Source organism: Rattus rattus, chromosome 9 (assembly GCF_011064425.1).
Source record: "Rattus rattus isolate New Zealand chromosome 9, Rrattus_CSIRO_v1, whole genome shotgun sequence".
Lineage (NCBI taxonomy): Eukaryota > Metazoa > Chordata > Mammalia > Rodentia > Muridae > Rattus > Rattus rattus.
This window is the reverse complement of record NC_046162.1, coordinates 8528543-8550508: the sequence shown is the minus strand read 5'-3', so window position 1 is coordinate 8550508 and position 21966 is coordinate 8528543. Positions and strand designations below refer to the sequence as shown.

Below are 21966 nucleotides of genomic sequence, written 5' to 3'. Positions count from 1 at the left end.
TGAATAAAATAAATAAATATTTACAAAAAGGATTAAATTTGAGACTTCTGGAAGAGCATCAAGTACTCTTAACCACTAAGCCATCTCTCCAGCCTGAAACTCAGTGGTCTTGAACACTCTCTGGGACAGCGGGTGTTAAGCATGTAGATATCACTCATATGGAAGCAGAGAGGCCTGAGACACTCTTTTTTTTTTTTTTTTTTTGGTTCTTTTTTTCGGAGCTGGGGACCTAACCCAGGGCCTTGAGCTTCCTAGGCAAGCGCTCTACCACTGAGCTAAATCCCCAACCTCCTGAGCCACTCTTATCTCCTGTCCATACCCAACTTTTAGGACTGCAGTTAAGAGAGCACTTAGACAAGGGTTGGCAGCAAATAAAGAGGAGGCTGGACCATGACTTTAGGCTCATTCGCTGCTCTGCTTCTTGACTAGGGAGGCCTCTTCTAGAAGCTTCCATGCATCGTGGCCTCAGGAGTTCCTTCATACCTTCTCATGGGTGCAGCAACCCTGTTGCCTCCTCTTCCTGTGGACAAGATGTAGCTTGCAGTCACTGTGAAAGGAGCAGGACTTGTAGTATTAGTTGTATGTCTGTTTCTGCCCTGCTGCTGTGGAGTGCATGCTTTATAGGAAGCTGATGACTAGAAGTGAATGCAGCCCCAGGTTCAGATGTGCAGAAACCCCAGCACTGACACTGGTTCTCCTGTCCTGACCCAGTCGGCTGTGTGCCATGTCAAGGGCCTGGTGCCATGGAGGTCCTCTTAATACTTGGACAGATCCCCCTCCCTTTCTCTCCCTCTTCTTCTCCCTCCTCTACCCATTGTAATTTTCATTTTGTGTTATTGAGGGTAAACCCAGGGCCTCACATGTTTGGGAAGTGCTCTACCACTGAGTTGTACCCAAGCTCATGGTGAAATAGAGTACTCACTCCACAGCCCGTGCTGACCTGAAATTCTTGATCCTGAACCTCCTGAGCATCAGAACCATGAACCATGACACTAGCTTAGCATCACCTTTATCCCATTGCTTTGGCCAGCTGTGCTGCCTGACTTCAGTTCCCTGCTGCCCCTAAAATAGACTGATGGCAAGAGCTGGCAAACTTTCTGTGTAGCACAGAGACAGACTGTTTGTGCCATGTGTGTGGCAGTAAAGTGACTGATTTAGGTCAGAAGCAACTTCGGGCATGCAGAGGTAAACAGGTGTGTCCCAATAAACCTTTATTTACAAAGAAAAAGCACAATAAAGGAAATGATGAACACTGAAAAACAATACCACCTCCAGCGTGGGAGGAAACGATCCTGAACAACACGCCTAACAAGAGGCTGTTTCTCTTTCCTTTCTGTGGCTCGAACCAAAAGTGACTTGGGGAGGAAAAGGTTTACTGGGTTTATACGTCAGGTCACAATGTGTCATTGAAGGCAGTCACAGCAGCAACTTGAGGCAGAAACCATGGAAGAATACTGCTTGCTGCCTTGCCGGGTAGATCATGGTTAGCTAGCTTTCTTATACAGCCTAGGACCACCCAGCATGGGAGTCCTGCTAGCCATAGTGGGATGGACTCTCCTATACCCATAGACAGCCAAGACAATCCCCAGGCCATGCTGTAGGTCAATCTAACCTGAGCAGTCCCTCCTGAGACTCCCTCATCATAAGACTCTAGAGGTTAACAGTAACTACCTCAAAGGGTAATATTACAAGCATGTGAGGAACTCCTACAGTGCAATCGCTAATAACAGTTCACAATGGCAGCAGAGGACCTGAGTAGAAGTTTCTCCAAAAAGACACAAGTGACCAGGTTCGTGAAAACGCTTCACGGCGTTTATCCGGAAAATCCAAATTCAAACCACAGCACAATTTCACTGATATCTGTCCAAATGGCTGTTATAAAAAAACAAATCAAGGACTGGCAAGAACATGCTCTGTGCAAATATAAATATTTATAATATAAAGATAGTTGGCACAGCAGCACTAATAGAAGTGACACAGACAGTTCATCCAAATCAGAATCCTCTATGGTCCAGCAAACCCTCCCTCTTTCCTTAATTTTTATTTTTGAGACCAGGTCTCGTGGATCTCAGGCTGGCCCCTAACTCACTGAGTTATGCATTAAGGATGACCTGGAACTCCTCATCCTCCTGCCTCCACCTCCTCAGTTCTGGGAATCACATGTGTGGACCATACCATGCCTGGCTTTATGTTTCTGAGACAGGGACTCGCCATGTAGCCCAGGCTGGCCTGGAACTCATGATAGTCCTCACTTTCCCAAGTGCTGGGAGCGTAGTGCTGCTGCCGTGTGCGACTGCATGCCTGACCACACTGTTTGCTTAAGAGGAGGAGGCAGAGCATCCAGGAGAAACGCAGGCAGGCACTCTCTACCCAGCCTGGCCGTGAACACTTTTGAAAGTCAAATGTCATTTCTAATTATTTCCCTAGGCTCCTACAGCTTTGCCTGGGGTCACAGGCTACAGCTACTTACTAGGGAGCCTGGGGTCACGGGCTCGTCAGTGGCCTGCGTTTCTGTTTTCCACAGTGCTAATCCCTCTGGTTGGGGACTTGGCTGCCATAATGACCTCCCTTAGCCTGTGTAACCATGGATCAGACTCTAGCGCCCTCTGTGCTGCCCAGTTAGGAAGCAGCTGATGGTTGTTAGGTGTTCCACCTGGGTCTGGTGAGCTCGACAAGTCAAACACCCCACTCATTCTCCTTTCTCTCTTGTGTTATGTTCCACTCTGTTCCATTTTTTTAGTTTTTGTTTTACAACATAGTCAAATATAACTTAGGCTGGCCTCAAACTCATTACACAGTGAAGGCTGGCTCTTTACTTCTCAAATGCTGGGATTATGTGTGTATACCACGACATCCAGTTTTTGGTGGGGAGGTTATTATTTTTTTTTTATTAACTAGAGTATTTCTTATATACATTTCGAGTGTTATTCCCTTTCCCGGTTTCGGGCAAACATCCCCTCCCCCTCCCCCTTCCTTATGGGGTGTTCCCCTCCCAACCCTCCCCCATTGCCCCCCCCCACAGTCTAGTTCACTGGGGGTGCAGTCTTAGCAGGACCCAGGGCTTCCCCTTCCACTGGTGCCCTTACTGGGATATTCATTGCTACCTATGAGGTCAGAGTCCAGGGTCAGTCCATGTATAGTCTTTAGGTAGTGGCTTAGTCCCTGGAAGCTCTGGTTGCTTGGCATTGTTGTACATATGGGGTCTCAGGCCCTTCAAGCTCTTCCAGTTTTTCTCTGATTCCTTCAACGGGGGTCCTATTCTCAGTTCAGTGGTTTGCTGCTGGCATTCGCCTCTGTATTTGCTGTATTCTGACTGTGTCTCTCAGGAGCGATCTACATCTGGCTCCTGTCGGTCTGCACTTCTTTGCTTCATCCATCTTGTCTAATTGGGTGGCTGTATTTGTATGGGCCACATGTGGGGCAGGCTCTGAATGGGTGTTCCTTCAGTCTCTGTTTTAATCTTTGCCTCTCTCTTCCCTGCCAAGGGTATTCTTTTTCCTCATTTAAAGAAGGAGTGAAGCATTCACATTTTGATCATCCGTCTTGAGTTTCATTTGTTCTAGGGATCTAGGGTAATTCAAGCATTTGGGCTAATAGCCACTTATCAATGAGTGCATACCATGTATGTCTTTCTGTGATTGGGTTAGCTCACTCAGGATGATATTTTCCAGTTCCATCCATTTGCCTATAAATTTCATAAAGTCATCGCTTTTGATAGCTGAGTAGTATTCCATTGTGTAGATGTACCACATTTTCTGTATCCATTCCTCTGTTGAAGGGCATCTGGGTTCTTTCCAGCTTCTGGCTATTATAAATAAGGCTGCTTGATGAACATAGTGGAGCACGTGTCTTTTTTTATATGTTGGGGCATCTGCTGGATCCTCAGGCAGTTCAATGTCCAATTTTCTGAGGAACCTCCAGACTGATTTCCAGAATGGTTGTCAGTCTGCAATCCCACCAACAATGGAGGAGTGTTCCTCTTTCTCCACATCTCGCCAGCATCTGCTGTCACCTGAGTTTTTGATCTTAGCCATTCTCACTGGTGTGAGGTGAAATCTCAGGGTTGTTTTGATTTGCATTTCCTTTATGACTAAAGATGTTGAACATTTCTTTAGGTGTTTCTCAGCCATTTGGCATTCCTCAGCTGTGAATTCTTTGTTTAGCTCTGAACCCCATTTTTTAATAGGGTTATTTGTTTCCCTGCGGTCTAACTTCTTGAGTTCTTTGTATATTTTGGATATAAGGCCTCTATCTGTTGTAGGATTGGTAAAGATCTTTTCCCAATCTGTTGGTTGCCGTTTTGTCCTAACCACAGTGTCCTTTGCCTTACAGAAGCTTTGCAGTTTTATGAGATCCCATTTGTCGATTCTTGATCTTAGAGCGTAAGTCATTGGTGTTTTGTTCAGGAAATTTTTTCCAGTGCCCATGTGTTCCAGATGCTTCCCTAGTTTTTCTCCTATTAGTTTGAGTGTGTCTGGTTTGATGTGGAGGTCCTTGATCCACTTGGACTTAAGCTTTTGTACAGGGTGATAAGCATGGATCGATCTGCATTCTTCTACATGTTGACCTCCAGTTGAACCAGCACCATTTGCTGAAAATGCTATCTTTTTCCATTGGATGGTTTTGGCTCCTTTGTCAAAAATCAAGTGCCCATAGGTGTGTGGGTTCATTTCTGGGTCTTCAATTCTATTCCATTGGTCTATCTGTCTGTCTCTGTACCAATACCATGCAGTTTTTATCACTATTGCTCTGTAATACTGCTTGAGTTTAGGGATAGTGATGGGAGGTTATTTTTGAAACAGAGTTTTGCTGTATAACACAGGCTAGCCTGGAACCCACTGTGTGACTCAGGCTGTACTTGAACTTATAATCCTTCTGCCTCAGTTTGTTAAGTGCTAGATTGATAGCAGGCACCACTGTGGGAATGGTCACAACATTTCATCTTTGTAGTCCCTGCAGTAACTTTCTTCTATGGCTACAGAGCAGGCTTCTACAGCAGTCTGTTCAGGTTTGCTGGTCTAGACATAGTGTCTTGTGCTTGTCATCCCTGGACTGAGAAGGCCAAGACAGGAGGACTGAGACTTCAAGACCAGCCTATACACAACAAGACTTCATCCAGAACAGCACAAGCAACAATAATGATGATGGCTTTGGTTTAAGTCAGCTGGGAAAACTGGAAGCAGAGAAAACACAGGAGGAAAAGTCACACTGGCTCAAGTAGGGGACTCTGGAATGTGGTAGGGATTGAACGTCTGGAGAGACAGTAGGCACAGTGGAGCTTTGGGGTCAGCAACATAGGAAGCCAACATTTGTAGAGCAGTGTTTCATGATTGTAGTTACATAATAATCTCTGAGCCTCAGTCGCCAAACCTGCAAGATGGGATCATGAGCTAAAGGTCAAATGCTGGGCCAGAGCCCAGGGCACTGCAGAACCCAGGTGTTCAGGAAGGGGTGGAACGGTGACTTGAGGCTTGGAACAGAGCAAGGGCTTGATGGGAAAATGGGAAAGATTGAGAAACATCCAGAAGGTGCCACCACCCGTCAGAAAAGGGAGGTGGAAAGGCAGATTATGAAATGTTAACTTGTGTACCTGTACACCTAGAGGGCACCAGCACCAAGAGGGACCCACACATCTGCCATCCACGCCTACTGTGGATGTTTTGAAATTACTTTTTAAAAATTTTAGCTTTAGGGACTAGGGAGATTGCTTAGTGGCTAAGAGTCCTGACTGCTCTTCCAGAAATCCCGGGTTCAAGTCCCAGCACCCACATAGCAGCTCACAACTATCTGTAAGTCCAGTTCCAGGAGATTGACACCCTCACCAATGCACATAAAATAAAAATAAATTATAAAGTTTTTAGATTTATTTATTTTATATATATATATAAGGTGTTTTGCCTTTGTGATTATGTGTTTGTTACCGACATGCATGCCTAGTGCCTCAGGAGGTCAGAAGAGGGTAGTGAATCTTCTGAACCCTTGTGGATACATTAGTCCACTTAGATGATTAAGCACAATCTCAAAATTCTTAACTTAACGACCTCTGCAAAACCCTTTTCCATAGATCTGACATAGAGTTTCTGGAATATCATATGGGCATGACTGGGTGCTGTGGGTGCAGAGAGTCAGGGCCTTCTCTGGTCCCCACTGCATCCTCCTGACCTCCATCTTGCCTGGTATACACTCAGTAAGTAATTGCTGAATGAATGTATGGATAACGTACATTATCCAGTATGGAGGCAGGGGGATCAAGACACTGGCTCAGGCAGGACCAGGGGGGCGGTCACTTTAGGGGCTGGTGCTATGTGTATGGGGGGCTGGTGATGATCGCTGAGAAGCCAATCTGATTTGACGGCCTGGAGAAGGTGGCCAGTCCCCTTGTGGGCTCAGCCTGTCCAGGCCCACCCCATTGGTTTGGTCTGCCCTTGGTTGCTTAGTGGACAGGCAAGTGTACTTACCTCTCCTAAAGCCATGTTGCCTTCTCTTCCCCAGGGTCACTTGCTTTGAAGTGACAGGCTAGATTAGTGAAGCAGCCCAGATATCACAAGGGGAGCTGTGACCCAGAGGCACAGAAGCTGTGCTGTGGAGACACAGAAGCTGGAGGTCACACCCTCACCCTGGGGCTGTTCTTAAGGCAGCATGGGATGTTTTCCCTTTGATTGATAAATGCCGAGTGTCAACTGTTTTCCAGGCACCTGCCAAGTGTAGGAACAGGGCAGGGGGTGGGGTAAGGCTCAGTAGACAGCAGTGTGTTTGCCCAGCATGGAAGCCCTGGGCTCAGTCCCCCAGCTCTGATAACCCAGGTGGAGATGCACACCTGACATTCCAGCGTTCAGGCCACTCTTGACTTCATATCAAGTATGAGACCAGCCTAGTCTACATGAGGTCCTGAAGCTATGGGGGAGCTGGCCAGGAGATGGGGACAATCTGGGAGGAGTAGGAGGAAGGAAAATGTGATTAAAATATATTGTGTCTAAAAATGTCTTTAATGACAAGAGACGAGGCCTCCTAAAGTCCTGTATCATGTCACCTGGGGAATACCCAGAGCCTGGGAATTAGAGGGGTCAGCAAGTCCAAGGTCACTTCAGAAATAATGAAGTGCTTCAAGAAAAACCTGCATGATGTTTGTTTGGATTTGTTTGGTTTTAAATTTTGAAACAGCATCTCTCTAGGTAGTGCAGGGGCCACCTTCTGAGTCTAGAAATCCCCGCCTCCACCTCCTGAGTTCTGGGACTCCAGGTGCACACCACCATACTTAACTTTAGATGCTTCTTGGGTGAGGGGTCTCCAGTGGACAGGCCCACTCAAGCCTCTCTGTATGCAAGCTAAACCTGAGTAACCAGAGTCCTAGCTCATTATCTGGGAGACAGAAAACAGGCCACAGAAGCCAGGTCAAGTGGGCCGGGAGCACAAGTCAAGGTTACACCCTGGTGGAGCCAGGTTCCAAGAGGACCTATGTATGTATGCATGTATGTATGCATGCACGCATGTATGTATGTATGTATGCATGCATGCATGCATGCATGCATGCATGTATGTATGCATGTATGTATGCATGCATGTATGTATGCATGTATACATTTATTATTTATGTTTATTGTGTGAGAAAGATAGTGTGACAGAACATAAGCCCATTCACAATCCACATGTGTAGGTCAGAGGCCTAGGCTTTAGGCTGCTAGGGGGTGGTGAGGATGTGGGACTAAGAAACCTTCTAGTGGCTCCATGTATCAGAGCTGCTGAAATGTCAGCCTCTCCCTCACTCTGCCCCACTAACTCAATAATAAGCTCCTGTCCTCCTGGGCTGTGAGGAGCCACAACCCCTCCTCTCCATCCTAAGGGAAAGTTGACACTAAGGAATGTCACTGGCCCTAAGGGAGCTACACCAGGCAGGACTGAGCAGGAATGAGCTTCCCCACTCCTTCCCTCCCTCCTGCCAACATCATCTGTCCTTCTGGTTTTTCTCATGTGGCTCAGCCTGGCCTTGAACTCTCTATGTAGGGAAATATGACCTTGAGCTTTTCTGATCCTCCTGCCTTCACCCTGGAAATTCTAGCTAGGAAAAGAGATGACCACACTTTTACTGAGGATGAACCACATTCTTATGATTAACAGAACAAGACTAATGGTGCCTGCCATTCATCAGCTCAGGAAGCTGAACCAGGAGGATCATGAGTTCAAGGCCTGCCTGGACTTGTATAGTGAGTTAAAGGCCAGTCTGGAAAACTTGGTAAGACCCTACCTCAAAATCAAAATAAGAAGAGGGCGGAGGATGTAGCTCAGTGCCAGAGTGCTTACTAGCTCTGGGTTTAATCCCCAGTGTGATAAAGAGATGAAGGCAACATGGGCTTTAATCTCAGTGCATGGGAAGCAGAGGCAGGCTGATCAAACTGGATAATGAGACCCTATCTCAAACAGAAAGAGATAAAGAAGGAAAGACAGGAGAGAAGATAGAGAAAGAAAAAAGACCAATAAACAGGAATGGGCCTCCTCTCTGCCACCCAGGTCACCTGGATCTTCCTGGAGACAGCTCCATAAATTCAGATCTGTTCAGAATCCGCCAGTCATTCAAGCCACTTACCTAGCCACCCACTTTTATTAAAAACCCAAATTGAAACTGCATCCTTGGCCCCATGAGTACATTCTAAGGACTGTCATAGGGAAAGGAGATGGGTCCAGGCTGTTTTGCTGGGGAGGGAAAGACTGAAGACAAACCATGTGTCTGGCAGCAGAGGGTACATTGAGCTTCACAGCCACTAGGGAATAGTCTGCTGCATTAGCCTGGGAAAACGCATGTACATGGGAGATGAAGCATATACTGAGAGAAGTGGATGAAAGGATAAGAACCTGGCTTTTCACTAAGACATTATTGCAGAGGAGCTCTGGGACGCTGCGAGGCTGGAGGTAGAAGACGCCATGTTGCTTTTGTTTCTTCTCTGCTGATTGGCTTGTTTTAGAGGTACATTGCTTCTGAAACCTTAAAGGAAAATGCAATAAAATATTTTTAAACATTTACTGAACTAGGCTCTATGCACACTGCTGAAGCAGCTGTGACTATTGAGGGCTGGTCTCTCTCTCTCTCTCTCTCTCCTTTCTCTCTCTCTCCTTCTCTCTCTCTCTCCTTTCTCTCTCTCTCTCCATATTCTCTCCTAGAACTCTCTCTCTCTCTCTCTCTCTCTCTCTCTCTCTTTCTCTGATCTTTTTTTGCTGAGACTAGGTTTCTTCACATATTCTCACTGTCCTAGAACTCACTCTCTCACTCTGTAGATAGATGAGGCTGGCCTTGAACTCAGAGATATCCTCCTGCCTCTCTGCCTTCCAGTGGTGGGGTTAAAGACATGAGATTAAAGGACAGCCCTCTCTGATCTATTTTATGCAATAGTGTCTGGGTTTGGTGCCTGTATATGAGATGGATCCCCCAGGTGGGGCAGTCTCTGGATGGCCTTTCCTTCAGTCTCTGCTCCACACTTTGTCTCCATATTTCCTCCTGTGACTATTTTTGTTCCCCCTTCTAAGAAGAACTAAAGCATCCACACTGGTTTTCCTTCTTCTTGAGTGTCATATGGCCTGTGAATTGTATCTTGGATATTCCAAGCTTTTGGGCTAATATCTACTTATCAGTGAGTACACACCATGTGTGTTCTTTTGTGTCTGGGTTACCTCACTCAGGATGGTATTTTCTAGTTCCATCCATTTTCCTGGGAATTTCATGAAGTCATTGTTTTTGATAGCTGAGTAGTACTCCATTGTGTAAATGTACTACATTTTCTGTATCCACTCCTCTGTTGAAGGGCATCTGGGTTCTTTCCAGCTTTTGATTATTATAAATAAGACTGCTATGAACATAGTGGAGCATATGCCATGTTATATGTTGGAACACCATTTGGGTATATGCCCAGGAGTGGTATAGCTGGGTCCTCAGGCAGTACTATGTCCAATTTTCTGAGGAACCTCCAGACTGACTTCCAGAGAGGTTGTACCAATTTGCAATCCCACCAACAATGGAAAAGTTTTCCTCTTTATCCACATCCTTGTCAGTATCTGTTGTCACCTAAGTTTTTGATCTTAGCCATTTTGACTGGTGTGAGGTGGAATCTCAGGGTTGTTTTGATTTGCATTTCCCTGATGGCTAAGGATGTTGAACATTTCTTTAAGTATTTCTCAGTCATTCAATATTCCTCAGCTGAGAATTCTTCTTTTAGCTCTGTACCCCATTTTTTAATAGGGTTAATTGACTCTCTGGAGTCTACTTCTTGAGTTCTTTGTATATATTGGATATTAGCCCTCAGATCTTTTTCCAATTTGTTGATTGCCATTTTGTCCTAACCACAGTGTCCTTTGCCTTACAGAAGCTTTGCAATTTTATGAGGTCCCATTTGTGAATTCTTGATCTTGGAGCATAAACCATTGGTGTTCTGTTCAGGAAATTTTCTCCTGTGCCCATGTGTTCAAGGTTCTTCCCCCACTTTTTCTTCTATTAGTTTTAGTGTATATGGTTTTATGTGGAGGTCATTGATCCACTTGGACATGAGCTTTGTATAAGGAGATAAGAATGGATCAATTTGGGGTTGGGGATTTAGCTCAGTGGTAGAGCGCTTGCCTAGCAAGCGCAAGGCCCTGGGTTCGGTCCCCAGCTCCGAAAAACAGAAAAAAAAAAAAAAAAAAAAAGAATGGATCAATTTGCATTCTTCTACATGCTGACCACCAGTTGAACCAGCACCATTTGTTGAAAATACCATCTTTTTTCACTGGATGGTTTTGGCTCCTTTGTCAAAGATCAAGTGACCATAGATGTGTGGGTTCATTTCTGGGTCTTCAGTTCCATTCTATTGATCTACCTGCCTGTCTCTGTACCAATACTATACAATTTTTATCACTATTGCTCTATAATACAGCTTGAGGTTAGGGATTGTGATTCCCCCAAAAGTTCTTTTTATTGCTGAGAATAGTTTTCGCTATCCTGGGTTTTTTGTTATTCCAAATGAACTTGCAAATTGCTCTTTCTCACTTTGTGAAGAATTGATTTGGAATTTTGATGGGGATTGCATGAAATCTGTATATTGCTTTTGTCAAGATGGCCATTTTTACTATATTAATCCTGACAATCCACGAACATGGGAGATCTTTCCATCTTCTGAGATCTTCTTCAAAGTCTTTCTTCAGAGACTTGAAGTTCTTGTCATACAGATCTTTCACTTGGTTAGAGTCACACTAAGGTATTTTATACTATTTGTGACTATTGGAAAGGCTGTCATTCCTGGATACCTCAACACACTGGAAAAGCAAGATTCTGATTTAAAATCATGATGATGATACAGGACTTTAAGAAGGAAATGAACGACAATACAGGACAACACAGGTAAACAGGTAGAAGCCCTTAAAGAGGAAACACAAAAAATCCCTTAAAGAATTGTAGGAAAACACAACCAAACAGGTGAAGGAATTGAACAAAACCATCCAGGATCTAAAAATGGAAGAAGAAATGATAAAGAAATCACAAAGGGAGACAACCCTAGAGATAGAAAACCTAGGAAAGAGATTAGGAGTCATAGATGTAAGCATCACCAACAGAATACAAGAGATAGAAGAGAGACTCTCAGGGGCAGAAGATTCCATAGAAAACATTGACACAACAGTCAAAGAGAATGCAAAACACAAAAAGATTCACTGAAGACATTCAAAAACACCGAAAACATTCAGGAAATCAAGGACACAATGAGAAGATCAAACCTAAGATAATAGAGAAGAGAGTGATGATTCCTACCTTAAAGGGCCAGTAAACATCTTTGACAAAATTATAGAAGAAAACTTCCCTAACCTAAAGAAAGAGATGCCCATAAACCTACAAGAAGCCAAATAGAAAAAGAAAAGAATTTCCTCCTGTCACATAATAGTCAAAACACCAAATGCACAAAACAAATAAAGAATATTAAAAGAAGTAAGGAAAAAAGGTCAAGTAACATATAAAGGTAGACCTATCACAATTACATCAGACTTCTCACCAGAGACTATGAAAGCCAGAAGATCCTGGGCAGATGTCATGCAGACCCTAAGAGAACACATATGCCAGCCCAGGTTACTATATCGAGCAAAACTCTCAATTACCATAGAGGGAGAAACCAAGGTATTCCATCACAAAACCAAATTTACACAATATCTTCTTACAAATCCAGCCCTACAAAGGATAATAGATGGAAAGCTCCAACACAAGGAGGGAAACTACACTCTAGAAAAAGTAAGAAAGTAATCTTCTTTCAACAAACCAAAAAGAAGATAGCCACACAAACATAATTCACCTCGAACAACAAAATTAATAGGAAACAACAGTCATTAGTCCCTAATATCTCTCAACATCAATGGAGTCAATTCACCAATAAAAAGTCATAGACTGACAGACTGGATACATAAACAGGACCCAGCATTTTGCAGCACACAGGAAATGCACCTCATTCTGGTTTCTGGATGGAGGCTCTCTTATTCTTCTTTCTACTGCTATCACCTGAGACTAAACATGAAAGAGAAAGGAGTTTAAATTGACACATGATTTGAAAGGCAAGCATATGGTCCGGAAGAGAGCTTCCTGCTTCTTCAACCCATGGCAGGTGGCTGTGTACATGCTTGTTAAGTTTTGGTCTTGCTCTCTGTTGTAATGCTAAGTGTGAGTATCCAAGACCTGGAGCGTGGGCTCCCCAAGACCAAGGTCTGCGTGTAAACCCAATGACTCTTCCCCCCAAGTTATTTCTGATTGTTAATAAAGAAGCCAAAAGCCAATAGGTGAGCAGAATAGACCTCCTGGGCCTGGGGGTCAGAGGAGAACAAGGAGGAGGAGGAGGAGGAGGAGGAGGAGGAGGAGGGGAGGGGAGGAGGAGGAGGAGGAGGAGGAGGAGGAGGAGGAGGAGGAGGAGGAATATGAAGATGCCATGGGTTAGGAGTCAAGAAAGGATAGCCATGAAGGCTGGCCAATTGGAATTAAGAGCAGTCCAGACAAGACACAGAAAATAATAACTCAGGGTTATGATAGAAAGGTAGGTTCTAATAGCATAGAGGGTAGATATCTGCCTGGCTCTTGTGCTGTTTAAGGCTTATTATAAATATAATAATGTGTGTGCCTTTTATCCAGGAACTAAATGGTCAAAGGTGGGGTAGAAACCCTGGACTGGGATTAACATTTTCTCCTACACATGTTCACCTCTCAAGGCAATTCTCCATTCTAGAGAGGACATGTTCTGACAATTACAGGACAGGCATGTACCCCTCTTACCTGCGTACAGCTCATGCATTGCAACATCCTTGGCAGTTGTTCAGTGTGAAGTCTGGCAAGATGAGCCACCTAAGGCAGAGCCAAAGGAGGAGTGTGGATGAAGAATGAAGAGGCGGTTGGATAATCTGGAAGAGAAGGTGGTAGCTTAGATGATGGTTGGAATACTGGAGCAGAGGAACAGGATGAGCAGTAGGTGAAGGCTTGGTTAGTGGTTTACTTTTCTCTACTTTCTCCCCCAAATTTTAAGCCTCATGAGGCCAGAGAGGATTGCTACATCCCTCGCCTTGGTATGCAGCAGTTGTTGTTTCTAAAATATATCTAAAATAAATGTAGGTCAGTGCCCTAGAGACTTAGGCTACGATGGCCCCTTTCTTGACACAGATGGCCCACCCATCTGTGGCATTCGTGGCATTTGTTGGTATATGTTTCCTGGAAGTTCCCCACTTGAGCCCTGAGGACACAGACTCTGTTCTTGAGGGGTTCAGATTCTAATTGTGAGAGACCTGGGTTGGAAATCTGGCTTGGCCTTTAATATATTTGTTGGGTTTTGCTTCATAAATGACAGTTTCCAGACTACAATTTAAAACAGCCTAGTGTGGATGATTTTGTGCACCAAGTGGATGGTTCCTCAACTGAGTTAATTGTTGTTAATTATTGTTAATGACTATGGTTACTGGGAGTGTCCACAGTGACCTTCTTTAGCAGTGTTGAGTGACCGTTGACCTCAGTTGTTGACAAAATTGTCTTAGTCCTTCACAAGGCCTTGCATTTTTTAATAGGTAAGACTAGCATCCTTACCCAGCATTTAAGTCATTAGAGCAAAAGCTTCTAGAACATTTTATTAATAGAAACATTAAGAGAACAGCCTAGATTCAGAGGAGTAGGGAACTAGACTTCACCTTATTGTAAGCAAAGGAAGATGCCTGGGCTTGTTGAACCTGCCACACTGGTGTGAGGTCCAGGGCCCACGCCTTGACCCCTCCACATCTTCACTTACAGCAAACATTTGTTTTGTAGAATTAGTGGTTAGAGAATGAAGGTGCTGTTAATATGCAAAATCTGAAGTACCCTACTGGTCCCTTAGAAAGCAGCTGCTGTCCGGGTGGTGGTGACACATACCTTTAATATTAGCACCCAGGAGGTAGAGGCAGGTGAATCTCTGTTGTTGTTGTAAAAATATAAAAATAAAACGGTAAAGTTTGGTCTTTTACCCTGCTAGGTCCTACACCTCAGTGCCCCAGATATCTGCTAGATATCTTGGCGGAAACACAGCCCAGCCACACACTTTCTTACACTCAAACCCTCACATAAAAGAACATACCACACAATAATCTTAGATCCAATTGGTGAGATATAATTGCCCACTTAAACATACAAAGCCCGGTACCATCCATCCCTTGCACCTTTTATTTGCCAAGTCTCCAGCTTCTCCTTCTCCCACGACGACTCCTCGCTTCTCCCCTCTCTCCATCTCCTGTCTCCTCTAACTTTTCTCCCAACTCATCCTCTCTCAGTTCCCCATCGTGTCTTTAAACAGTCCCTTTCCCACTTTTTTCATTACTCCTCTCCCAACTATATCAACTCTTCCATGCTTTAGTTTCTCCTTCTCCCACAACGACTCCTAGCTTCTCCCCTCTCTCCATCTCCTGTCTCCTCTAACTTTTCTCAGTTCCCCATCGTGTGCTTAACCAGTCCCTTTCCCACCTATCTTCATTTCTCCTCTCCCAACTCTCTCAACTGTTCAATCCTTTTTCCCCCTGCTCAGGTTCTACTGGCTCAACTGTCACCAACTGTCTTCTCTAACCCTATTCTCTGAATCTAATCCCCCTCTCGCTCCTGACTCCTCCCTCTGCCCAAATCTAGCGCTCTTGCCTTTATTTTACAAATTCAGAGAGAACTCCAAGGCAAACCACAACACTCTGTAAGTTCAAGGGCAGCCTGAAACCCTGTCTTGAAACAACAACCAAAACAAACAAACAAACAAACAAATAAACAAACAGAACAAAAGCAGCCACTGGGAAGGAAACACCATTTTTACTAAAGCAACTGCACTGGGGAGTTGGGGTCTGCCTAGAGAATGAGCTTGTAAGATTAATAGTAAATCACATTATTCCTTGGGGTTTACAGCAAACAGCAGCACTTGTTGTTGAGTTCAAATACCTTGATTTGTAAAGAACCCTGATCTAGTCCTTATGCTCAACCATCTGTATCTGTCTGGGAAGAGAGTAGGCCAGACAGTTCCTGGCCTTCCTCAGCCTGTAGCTGTACCCTCCGGTCTTGGCCTGGGAGTCTCCATACCCTTGCCTCCTCCCTCCTTCCCTTCTTCTTCCCTTGCTCCCTTCCTCCTTATTGGTTTTAAACAGGATCTCACTAACCCTGGCTGGCCTGGAGCTTGCTATGTAGACCAAGCTGGCCTTGAATTCACAGAGAGCATCCTGTTTCTGTCCCTGAAGTGCTTGGTTTAAAAGGGTAAGGCACTGTTCCCAACCCCTCTCTTCTTATAAGGCCTGTACTCATTGGAGTTAGACGCCACCATAGTCAAGGGTGACCTTGTCAGATTACATGATTACATCTACAAAGATGCTATTTCTGGGGACTGGAGAGATGGCTCAGTGGTTAAGCACTGGCTGCTCTTCCAGATGATTCAGATTCAATTCCTAGTACCCACATGGTGGTTCACAGCAATCTGTAACTATAGTGTAGTGGATCTGATGTCCTCTGCTGGTCTGAGAGTACCAGGTATGATACACATGCATCTATCCAAACAAAAGACCCACACATAGTAAATACAATATTTTTCTTTTTTTTTTTTAAAGATGCTATTTCTAATGAGGTCAGATGCTGACATTTAGTCGCATGTTAAGCTTTCGAACACAGTTTAACCCAGCATGGAAGGAAAAGCAAAAGCAGATACCGATGGGAGAAAACCACAGGCAAAAAGGCAACACTATGGGGATTTATCCCAGGTGTGAACAATGCTCTCTCAGGGTCTGGGAAGGCGGCCATCAGATTTGAAGGTGGGCAGACCTACATGATCCCTACAGTGCATGGAACTGTGGATCCCAAGGGATGCACCTGTTTGGTACCCACAGGCTCTCTGCTTTTAAAGCACACCTGGTTACCTAGACCCTAGCCAAGTGCTCCATGTGCCCCATCCATCTGCAGGGGAGTACCCTTCTTGCCAACACTCACACACTGTTACCCTAACATGGAGCTAGCTACCTCCATCTGGTTCCTGTTATAACAAAATACTCAAGGTTAGGTGACTCGAAAGGAAATTTCCATTTTGCTCCTAACTCTGGATGGTGAAAGGCTCATGAGTGTGATGCCCGTTCAGCCTTCATCAGGACTCACTGCATCTAACATGGCAGCAAGCTTCCTGTGTAGATGGCAATGAAGTAGCTTTCATAACAGACTCAGTTCATAATCAGGGCATAAATGACGGGATGACGGAGGCAGAAAACTAATTTCTTCTGTCCTTCTGTCCTTCTGGTGATAGGCCAACTCAGTGAGGCTCAGAGGTGGGGTACAGAGGGATAGGAAGGGATCTGATGGGACCTGGCTTCTAGTGAGTCTGTCAGATGGAAAAATGACAGGCTTGAGGGTTATCAGTTTGGCGAAGACTGTTTCAAACAAGTTGAATTGGTTAAGCACACATTGAGCATACAGTGGCAATGTCCCCTGGGCAAGGCTCCTGTACCCCTTGGAGTCTCAGTTCCCCAGCTCACAAAATATAGTAACATACTAGGTAATCTTAAAGACTTGTATGGGACTGTATGCAAATCAACTGGGTACCATGCAATGAATCTGTATATTCCTGCTTCTTAGCAACACACACACACACACACACACACACACACACACACACACACACACCAAGCTTGGTGTTTTCCAAGCAGAAAAATAAATCAATATTAGATGTGGGGCATGGATCTGGTTTACCCCAAGCAGGAGCTCTCGGGGCTCTGTTATCTTTTGAGAATTTCTATTTTTTCCAACAGTGTAGTGTCTGAGGTCTTTCCTTACAGTTCTGGCAGGAAAGTATCAGAGTCTGATCCGTCCATCTGAGCCATGTGACTATCTCAGAACTGGGTCTGGGTCACATGACTTCCTTCTTTCTGAAAGAAGGAAGCTAAAGTCTACAGCCATTCCTCCTGGTCTCCACATGTCTAGGGAAGCTTCTATTTTTTTTTTAAAAAAGATTTATTTATTTTATTAATATGGGTATATTTTATTAATATGGGTATACTGTCACTCTCTTCAGACACACCAGAAGAGGACATCAGGTCCCATTACAGATGGTTGTGAGCCACAATGTGGTTGCTGGGATTTGAACTCAGGACCTCTGGAAGAGCAGTGAGTGCTCTTAACCGTTAAGCCATCTCTCCAGCCCAGGGAAGCTTCTAAATGGAAGAGATTTAGTTCCTAGTAAAGCTGGACTGAGGTAAATGCTCTTCCATTCACGTAGTTTATAGTCCTTTATAGCTACCCATGGCAGCCCAAGGACTGGGGGATACTTAGGAGCTCAGCAGTCCTTTGCAAATAAGGCCCTCATTGCAAGCACCCCAAGCTTAGTGTCATTCAGTTTTCTAAGCTTCCTGATGCCATCACTGATCAAGCTGTGAGGTAGACATGGCAGTTTAATTCTGAGGGTCTCTCGAGGTATCTCTGCTGCCCCAGGGTGGGAAGTCACATTATCTGTCCATGGTCCTTCATCTTCCTGAGGGAACGTTCTAGAACCTGTGACCCTCCTCAGTCAATTCAAGAGTACAACAAATCCTGCAGTGCTAATCAAAAGATTCTGGATGACATCAACTGTTAGAAAATTTCCCAACTCCTAGAGTGAATGCCTTTCTCTGCAGCCAGCCTCCTTCTGATTGGAACAGCCCAGGAACTCTCCACCAATGAGCAGCAAGGCTTCCGAACCTGGAACTTTATAGCTTAGCAACCAGCAATCTGGAAGAATTCAGGAATCCATTTGGGGAAAGGCGCAGAAAAACAAGAAGGGAATTAGCTAGCAGGCAAGTAATGAGGTTGCAAGTTTATTATTAGCTTGGTGGGTGCATTAATCACTGCAAAGTCCAGAGCCAGAGAACTATCTTGGCTTCAACTCTGGGGTTCATGGGTTCCCCACAACATCAAGTGAATGCTCAGGTAGGGATATGAACAGAGCTAGGAGGAGCAGATAGAAAATGCCCAACCACTTAAGAAAAGCTGGACCCCAGCATCACATACTCTCCCTTGTGTTAGACTGTGCCTTTTCATCTTCCACCTTGTGACATCAGGGCGTCCCAACTGTGTCCCAGGATGACATCAGACAAAAAGGAAGACAGGCAACCCTGGTGGGTATGGAGGGTTTGGTTCGGATGGAGCAGCGATGGTGATTGGTGGGACCCTTTGATAGTTAGAGAGTCATCCATATGTCACCAGCCAGGAGCTGTAAAGTAGAAGTGGGTATCAAAGATGTGTGTTTGGATGACAAGCTAGCTATTGACAATGGCCCCTCAGACTGACAGGCTAGCCATCGACAATTCAGTTTTGCATTTATATATGTATAGGTCCAAGGTCAGGTCAACTCCCAGAGGCATCCACTTTATTGCTGTTGTTATTTTGTTTTTCAAGACAGGGTTTCTCTGTGTAACATCCCCGGCTGTCCTGAAATTCACTCTGTAGATCAGGCTGGCCTTGAACTCACAGAAATCCACCTGGCTCTGCCTCCTGTGTGCTGGAATTAAAGGCATGCCCCACCATTCTTGGCTCTCCATCCTACTTTTCAGACAGACTTTTCATCTGGGACTTGGGCTTACTGATCAGCTTTTGCTGGCTGGCCAGGAAACCCCATTCACCTGTCTCTGTATCCCTAGCACTGGGGCATGGTGATGCCCAACTCTTTATGCATTACTAAGGGTTGAATTTAGGTCTTCATGTTTGAGCAGAAAGCACTTTACCAGTTGGGCCATCTCCTTAGCTCCAAGATGTTAATAACTAGGTTAGATCAACAGGTCGAAGGAATGGATGGGGTGCTAGGAGTCAAGGATATGAGGAAGGAAGGAAAGAAATGGCAATAAGGATAAGATCCTAGCCAAACAGAGTCTCAAGGGAGCCTGGTCCAAGCCCCAGTCCTGCAAAGTCTCCGGTTTATCCTAAAGTAATGGGGAAATGAGAACTTTTGTGGTTTGTACACTGAGTCAAGGTGCTGCTATTTTTAGACTAGAGAAATTACTTCAGCTATTGGACAGCAAGAGATGGGATGGCTATGAGTAAGGGCATTGGAGAGCAGAGGGGACACATGGGTTGTCCATGGTTGTCACAAACAATTGATTTCAATTGGCTTCATCCAGTGTTTGCCTCTTAGAAACTTCCCTTTAGCCATATCCTCATTTATGGAATTGAATGTAAACTGAGCAGCTGATAGTTAAATTGGGCTTTCCCAGTTTAGCATCTGAATTTCCCAGGACCAAAATACCTTGCAGTTCAAGATGAGCAGGCATATGCATACTCTTGCTCCAGGACAAGGGAGCTACTCCTGCAAGGGAGCTACCTTCTAGCCAGGTGTGGGTTCATGCTTATAATCTAGCATTTGGGAGGTAAACACAGGATCTGGAGTTCAAGGTCAGCCTTGGCTACAAAGGAATGTCAAGGCCAGATTGGGTTACATGAACCCTAGCGACACACCCACTCAATAAAAACAAAAACCTGCCCTAAAACAAAACTAACAGAAACTAGACCGAGATCATTTCAGGGCTGGGGATGTAGAAGTTAGGACACGCTTGGCTAACATGTGAAACCTGGGTTATATCTGCAACACTGTATAACCCAGAGGTGCTGGCATGTATCTTTAATTCCAACAGCACTCTGAAAATGTAATTGGGAGGGTCAGAAATTCAGGGTTATCCCCATCTATGAAGCAAGTCTGAGGCTAACCTAGGGTACATGATACCATGTCTTTAAAGAAGAAAGTCAGCATCCCTTGTTGCAAGGAACAATTTCTCCCCAAGGAAATGAGACTGGATGCCGCTCTGAGCATCAGGCAGGCAGTTGGACTCTAGAGATGATTGTTTTCCTTTTAAAACTGAAATTGGATGTAGGGAGACCTTTGGTCTCTTGGTAGCACTCATTTCCTGCTTGATGGGTACACCGGTGACCAGGCATAGAGGGTAGGAACCATGGGCTAACAGGGTGACCCTGAGCAGGAGCGTCTTCCCAGGCCTGCGTCTTTCCAGATGAGAACATCGAGTAAAGGTGTTCTGTGTGCTGGTGTGGGTGGCAGGGAGGGCAGAGCTAATGAAAGGCTAGGTTTGTAATGCTGTTGACTCCAAAGGAGCCAGGTTTGTCTGATTAAATGGGTGGGAGAGGACAAACAGGCCTCGTAGTTTTCATGGGTGTTTCCAAGACCTTCAAGATCACCTTCACTCCTGAATCTAGTGCCACTAGGTGGACAGGAGGTCCTTATGGGCACTCCTCTCCTGGGATAGATCTATTGTGTTATCAAGGTTTAGTGTGTGTGTGTGTGTGTGTGCGTGTGTGTGTGTGTGTGTGTGTTTATAAGTACACAAATGCCATGTGTTATAAGTGAAGATAAAAAGACAACCTTATGTGTCAGTCTTGTATTTCACCTTGTTTGAGAAAGAGGCTCTTTTGTTTTCTTTGGGTGCACCAGGCTAGATAGCCCTCTGTCCCCATTTCCCACAGAAGAAGACTGGGATTGCAGCTGCGTGCTCTGTTTTCAGCTTTATATAAGCTCTGGGGATTCAAACTCAGGTCTTCATGCTTGTGGAAGAAGTGCTTTACCCAGTGAACCATCTCCCCATCCCATAAGATGGTCTCTTTATACTCACTTTACAGAAGGCGCTCAGAGAGTGGAAAGGCCCTGCCATTAAGTAGTGGGATCAGAACTGGAACACATGATACGAGGGCTGCCTCACTCCCCACTGGCCATGTGCACTCCTTCCTTAGTGACTCTGCAGGAAGGTCTAGAGAGAGAAGGGTGTGGCAAGCAGGTCGTGCTGAGGATGTCCAGCTAGGGAAGGCTCTAAAGAGAACAATGTCACAACCCGACCTGATGCTGGCAGCCTGGCCTGACCCTTGTGTAGGGAGTAGGCTTTTGAATGCTAGTCCTTACTAGTTGCCATGGAGATGGGATGGGATAAGTGAAGATGTACCCTAAGCCTCGCCCTGCAGATGTAGTAGTGGTGTGGGGGAACTGTGATGGCTATCCTTAGTCTTGTCTGCATCAGGAATTCACTAAAACCCAAAAGGCAGGGCACACCTGTAAGGGACTTTTTTTCTTAAATAAATCATTTGAAATGGGAGGACCCACTTCCAATCTGGATCTTTGAGGGGGAAAGATACACCTTTAATCTGGGCCACACCTTCTGCTGGCAGCCTATACAAAGGACATGGAAGAAGGAAGCTTTTTTGACTCTTTGCCTGTTTGCTCTCATGGGCAAGTCCATCCCTTCACTGGCATACTTCTTCAGGATTCCAGAGTATACTGAAGACCAGCTGAGATGCCCAGCCTTGGGGACTGAATTTGCTGACTCAGCTAGACCGGATGGCCAGTGAGCCCCAGAGATCCTCCTGCTTCCTCAGCCCAAGCTCTGATGCCATAGGCACATGCTTTTTCCATGACTGCTGAGGATCCAAACTCAGATCCTGATGCTTGTGCAACAAGCCAGCACTTTACCAGCTCAGCCCTCTCTCTC

At 45.1% G+C, this 21966-nt stretch overlaps 1 long non-coding RNA gene across 1 annotated transcript; it reads right to left on the bottom strand.

Annotated features, from left to right (window-relative positions):
* Positions 1 to 325: 325 nt before the first annotated feature.
* On the bottom strand, positions 326 to 13508 carry LOC116909831. The gene is made up of 3 exons (XR_004389103.1): positions 13262 to 13508; positions 8848 to 8977; positions 326 to 547 (listed from the first exon to the last, which is right to left on the bottom strand). It is a non-coding gene; the product is annotated as an uncharacterized LOC116909831 (long non-coding RNA).
* Between the last annotated feature and the right edge of the window lie 8458 nt (positions 13509 to 21966).